Here is a 5,264-nt window from a genome sequence, read left to right as displayed (position 1 = left end):
TGGGTCATTTGTAATAGTGACACGAGTTAAGAGTATACCCGCAGTGTTTTTCTTTAATAATCTTTAAATAAATGTATAGAAGAGCATTCCTAAATGAACATGTTTAACATCAGCGAGGACACTTACATTTGCTCAAACATTATTATTAAAGCTAATAACTGAATGTTAATTCATTTACTTATTGATTCATGTCATAGTAAATGTGATAAGTAAATATAAACCTCACAGCATCAAAATGAGTGTTATGAGACATTATAAATAGTTCTGTTCACTTATGTTAATATAATTAGATGTGTATCCACTATTAAATGAAGTTTTTCTCTTTTCAAGTGACTGTAACTATTCTGATTCACAGTCTCTACAGGTTTTAATCAGATTACTGTGTAATTTATCAATTTCTTTTACAATAAACTTCTGGTAAATATGCATTATAATGTAACTCTTCATACCAGCCCAAGTCAAATATTATCCAGTCTGTTTATGAGAATATTTTGCAAAATTTCAAAACAGCATGAATGATTTAGAATTAATGTATCTGTCGATATGTGATGATTTACTTTTGAATTCGAGACTTTCGCAATGTATGTGTGCAGTTGCTGCACACTGAAGCTTTGAGTTTCTCAGAGTCAGAAGAGAATAAAACAACTGAACGTGTCTGTCAGTGTTGATCATTTCAGTTTATATAGTGACATGAATTATTTTGTGTAACAGTCCTGCAATATAACATTTACCGAAGGAGATTCATGATATGCATGTGAATGTAAAAAACTCTGAGTCTGTTCTGGTGTTTATATCTGATAGATTAACTATTGGACAGAAAAGCCCAGTATCTCATTTAGGAGCACAAAAGAATTAAACTATTATAAACTATAATGATAAACTATTATACTTAATCTATCATGTCTCCATCACAAACTCAAGATGTTTTCATCCATACTTCAGAATATTGTAACTCTCTTTGAATTGCTTCATTCAGGGCAGACTAATATCATGATCTTTAAAATATGGATGCACAAACCAGGATGTTGAAACTATTGAGAAGGTACACATGAACAAAGTGCTCAAGATGTGACTGAAAATGCTTCTACCACACGAAGATGGACAAAATGTAAGAAAACATTCATTTATGTTAAGAAACCAAATCACCCAAATGATGCCCGTCTCGACTCTTCCATCAGACCTCATTCATGTAATAAATTACACTTTTTTCACACTGAGTTTCAGAAGAACACTAATTTATGGTTGCATCCGTTGTCTACTGCCAAATTTCCGTCAGGAGTCAATGCGAATTGCATCATTGCCAATCAATGTTAATGATGAGGACTTGCCACTACACATCCTCTAAACCACTCTCACCAGCTGAACTCAACTCACCATCCACCAACTAGTTCTTTGCAAATAAATATGTTAATATGTTATATGATCCATAAACTCAATGATATGCAAACAGTTGTTTGTGAGAGAGCTGTTCAACGGACATATTTCCATATTGGCCTTTAGTGAACAATGTTTTGCTTTCATTGGTTCCTGAAGCTCCCGGTGGTGTTGAATCATGATGCTGGAGGTGTTGTGTGTCTTCACTTTAAAATAAACTGTCAGTCCCACAACAAACTTCATATGAGCCTCTACTCCTGTCAAGACCATATTCAACACCATCACAGGTAAGAGATTTTTTTGTGTTCAGCTTTACTGAAGGCCTCGGACTGGCTGTCATGGAGTCAAAAGTCCAATTTAATAAATGCTTGTTTTCACTTACAGAGGTTTTGCATGTTTTTGTACATTTTATACAACAAGATCAAAACTAAATAGGACATTTATACTGATTATATCCTCAAAGGATAATTCCAATACCATCAGATTTTTTGAACACAATAAAACTACACTGGCATAAATACAAAACAATTATGACATAATGAAGGTAGATTGTAACTTTCTTCTTAGGATAACAGTATTTTGTCAAGTCAAGTCAAGTCAAGTGGTTTTTATTGTCGTTTCAACCATATACAGTTAGTACAGTACACAGCGAAACGACACAACGTTCCTCCAGGATCATGTGCTACATAAAACAACAAACACAGGACCACATGAGACTACACAACTAATTAAAATACCTATATAAAGTGCACGTGCAAACATGTGCAACAAGTACGTGACAGTATAATAATTTTTGACAATGAACAGGACAATAGGCACAGTGAGAGACAGTGCAGCACAGGTGTGTGTGTGTGTGTATGTGTGTGTGTCAGTCCAGTCTCTGAGTATTGAGGAGTCTGATGGCTTGGGGGAAGAAGCTGTTACACAGTCTGGCCGTGAGGGCCCAAATGCTTCGGTACCTCTTGCCAGACAGCAGGAGGATAAAGAGTTTGTGTGAGGGGTGTGTGGGGTCGTCCACAATGCTGGTTGCTTTGCGGATACAGTGTTTTTTGTAAATGTCTTTGATGGAGGGAAGAGAGACCCCGATGATCTTCTCAGCTGTCCTCACTATCCTCTGCAGGGTTTTGTGGTCCGAAACGGTGCAAGTCCCAAACCAGGCAGTGATGCAGCTGCTCAGGATGCTCTCAATAGTCCCTCTATAGAATGAGGTGAGGATGGGGGTGGGAGATGTGCTTTCCTCAGACTTCGAAGAAAGTAGAGACGCTGCTGGGCTTTCTTGGTGATAGAGCTGGTGTTGAGGGACCAGGTGAGGTTCTCCACCAGGTGAACACCAAGGAATTTGGTGCTCTTGATGATCTCCACAGAGGAGCCGTCGATGTACAGAGGAGAGCTGAACAAGTTGTCAAATTAGTTTTATATGTTGTAATTATATATAATTAATTAATTAATTATAATATCTGTTAGCATAAACAATGGTTTCCATTCTGGCTGTTTTACAAATTGTTTTATGTTTCAGAATTGTTTTAGTGTTTAAAGCCTTTAAATGGCCTATAATGCACTTGAAATACAGACTTGCATTGTATGGCTTATTGTTCTTTAGATATGATTTTACATTTCAAACTAAACAGCTGGTTCCCACTGTGACAACTCACTGCTTATAGTGTGACAACATGCCCCACTATTGGGTTTGTTTTTTCCTGAGCAATAACACTGTAAATATCCAATGGTTATTTTTATTTTTTTCAACTTCTATTTGACTGGGGAAATAGACATGAGCTCATTCTGCATCAGACCAGGTTGCATGTCATTGCATGTATATTTTATTGAAACGTGTATGCACAGATTTGAGTTTAGTTAGGAACACTTCACAATAAGGTTGTATTTGTTAATGTGACACTTTTTGTTCTACCCGCTCCGTACGGGACTCGAACCTAGGTCTCCGGCGTGGGAGGCGGGTGCTCTAACAAGGAAGCTAAAGGCTACAGCCTCTAGCATCAGTCGCTAGAGCACCTCTTGAGATCAGGAGAGTGAGGTTTACACACTGCACAGCTATCTACCAGCTGGCTCCCGTTACATTAACATTAGTTAATGCATTAGTTATCAAACAATTAAATATATTTTTACAGCATTTTATTCTTTGTTAATGTTAATTACTAAAGATTCAATTGTTGATTGTTAGTTCATGTTAATTCATAGTGCATTAACTAATGTGAATCTCAGGATGAAGTTTCTTGAGAACTGGAGTGACTAAACATGTTCAAATATTACTGACTGTGATTCATTTGAAGATATTGCAATTAATCGTTGTTTGTATTTCTGGGTAGAAGAACAGCACGATGTCAATATTCCGCTTCATCAATTCTTCCCTCCTCATCATCAGTCACCGGCAGCTGAATGCCTCACTGGCGGAGGAGACCGTGTATGCCACCTGTGCCCACATGCCCGCTATCATACTCTTCTACCTGGTGCTGCAGTTCATCAACATGTTCCTCGGGATCCCGGCGAACATCATGGTTCTGTGGCTCATTCACAAGAATAAAGGCGACTCGTCCACGTCCGACATATTCATTGTGCAACTGGCCGTGCTGGACACGTTCTTCTGCCTCATTCCTCCTCTGGAACTCGCCAACATCATCTTTCTGACCACCGACAGCACCTGGTATGTGCTGCGCTTCTTCTACGGGGTCATGCATTTGTCTGGACCGGTATGTGGCCGTCCTGCACCCGATCACATTCACGGAGCTCAAAGACAAACGGCATCGCTCAGTTTGCGCCAGTGACGTGTGGCTGGTTACTTTGGGTTATGCCGCAGCGAAGTGTGCCGGAAACATCCCGAACTTTAAGGAAGTGTTCACCGGCATGATTCTGGCCACGTTTGCCTTCATGGTGTTCTGTAATATCTCCCAGGCGCGTCGTTAGACATGGGCATCCGGGGCTTCAGCCCCGGATGTTTTTTTTATAGCCCCGGATCTCAAAAAATAGAATTTATTGATAATTATTATTATTTTTTAATAATTTTGTATTTATTTAAAAAAATGTACCGGGTCTTTTAATCTATCCTTCTGAATCATGTATTAAAGACGATTAAAATGTGTTCAAGCAGATCAAAGTTACTATGGTTACAGAATGCTTGTATTTAGAGTGCGCACCAGAGGAGAGAGCCTGAAAGAGTCATCGGTTAACTTACAGCTTTAGGGCTTGACTGTCATTGTTGTTTGTGGCTTCTGGTGGTAGCTATTATGGACATTAGACACTTTTAAAAAGTAAAATAAGGAGTCATGAACGATACGAGGGAGGCAAGAAGAGTTATCTACTGGCTCGTTCCTCATCATTAAGCTCAGGTCGGTGAAGGCTCTTAAGCAAACCCTGGTCTAACTTACTAGCCCTGTAAGTTACTCGCTGTGGTATTAATGCAGAACATGTACTGTATTAAAGTACGTGGGACCTTACTATTTCGCCTATAGCTAATCCATTTTGTGAGCCATAATCCGTTTCTCGTGAGGAATGTAGATGAAGTAGCCTATACATCTGATTTGGCGACTGAAACACGATGTGTAAATTAACGTTATTCAGGGATGTAGTGGAGGCTAAACGCACATAAACGCCGTTTACGCACCTCCCAAAATTCGGAAATAGCGTTTATCCACATCTAAATAGATAGTTCCTAAGCCATTTTAAATTAAGCTGATGTCGTTTTAGTTTCATATTGTTCATTAATAGTTTCATAGGTTGTTTAAACCTAAGACGAAGTCTTTCATATTGCGCTCCATGCGCGTGCATCGATATTGACTACTACCAGCTATATACAGCGTGCTGTCTTGTTGACCAAGCAGCAGGAAGCAGCAGACTGTATCAAGATTCATCCGTCACTCACTAGCCCAAACGTCTAA

At 39.0% G+C, this 5,264-nt stretch overlaps 1 pseudogene; it reads left to right on the top strand.

The window, feature by feature from the left end:
- Window positions 1-1,607: 1,607 nt before the first annotated feature.
- Window positions 1,608-4,293, top strand: LOC127635486 (proteinase-activated receptor 3-like; annotated as a pseudogene).
- The last annotated feature ends 971 nt before the right edge of the window (window positions 4,294-5,264 follow it).

Source organism: Xyrauchen texanus, chromosome 43, assembly GCF_025860055.1.
Source record: "Xyrauchen texanus isolate HMW12.3.18 chromosome 43, RBS_HiC_50CHRs, whole genome shotgun sequence".
Lineage (NCBI taxonomy): Eukaryota > Metazoa > Chordata > Actinopteri > Cypriniformes > Catostomidae > Xyrauchen > Xyrauchen texanus.
The sequence above is the reverse complement of the archived record's forward strand: the minus strand, read 5'-3'. Positions and strand labels throughout refer to the sequence as shown.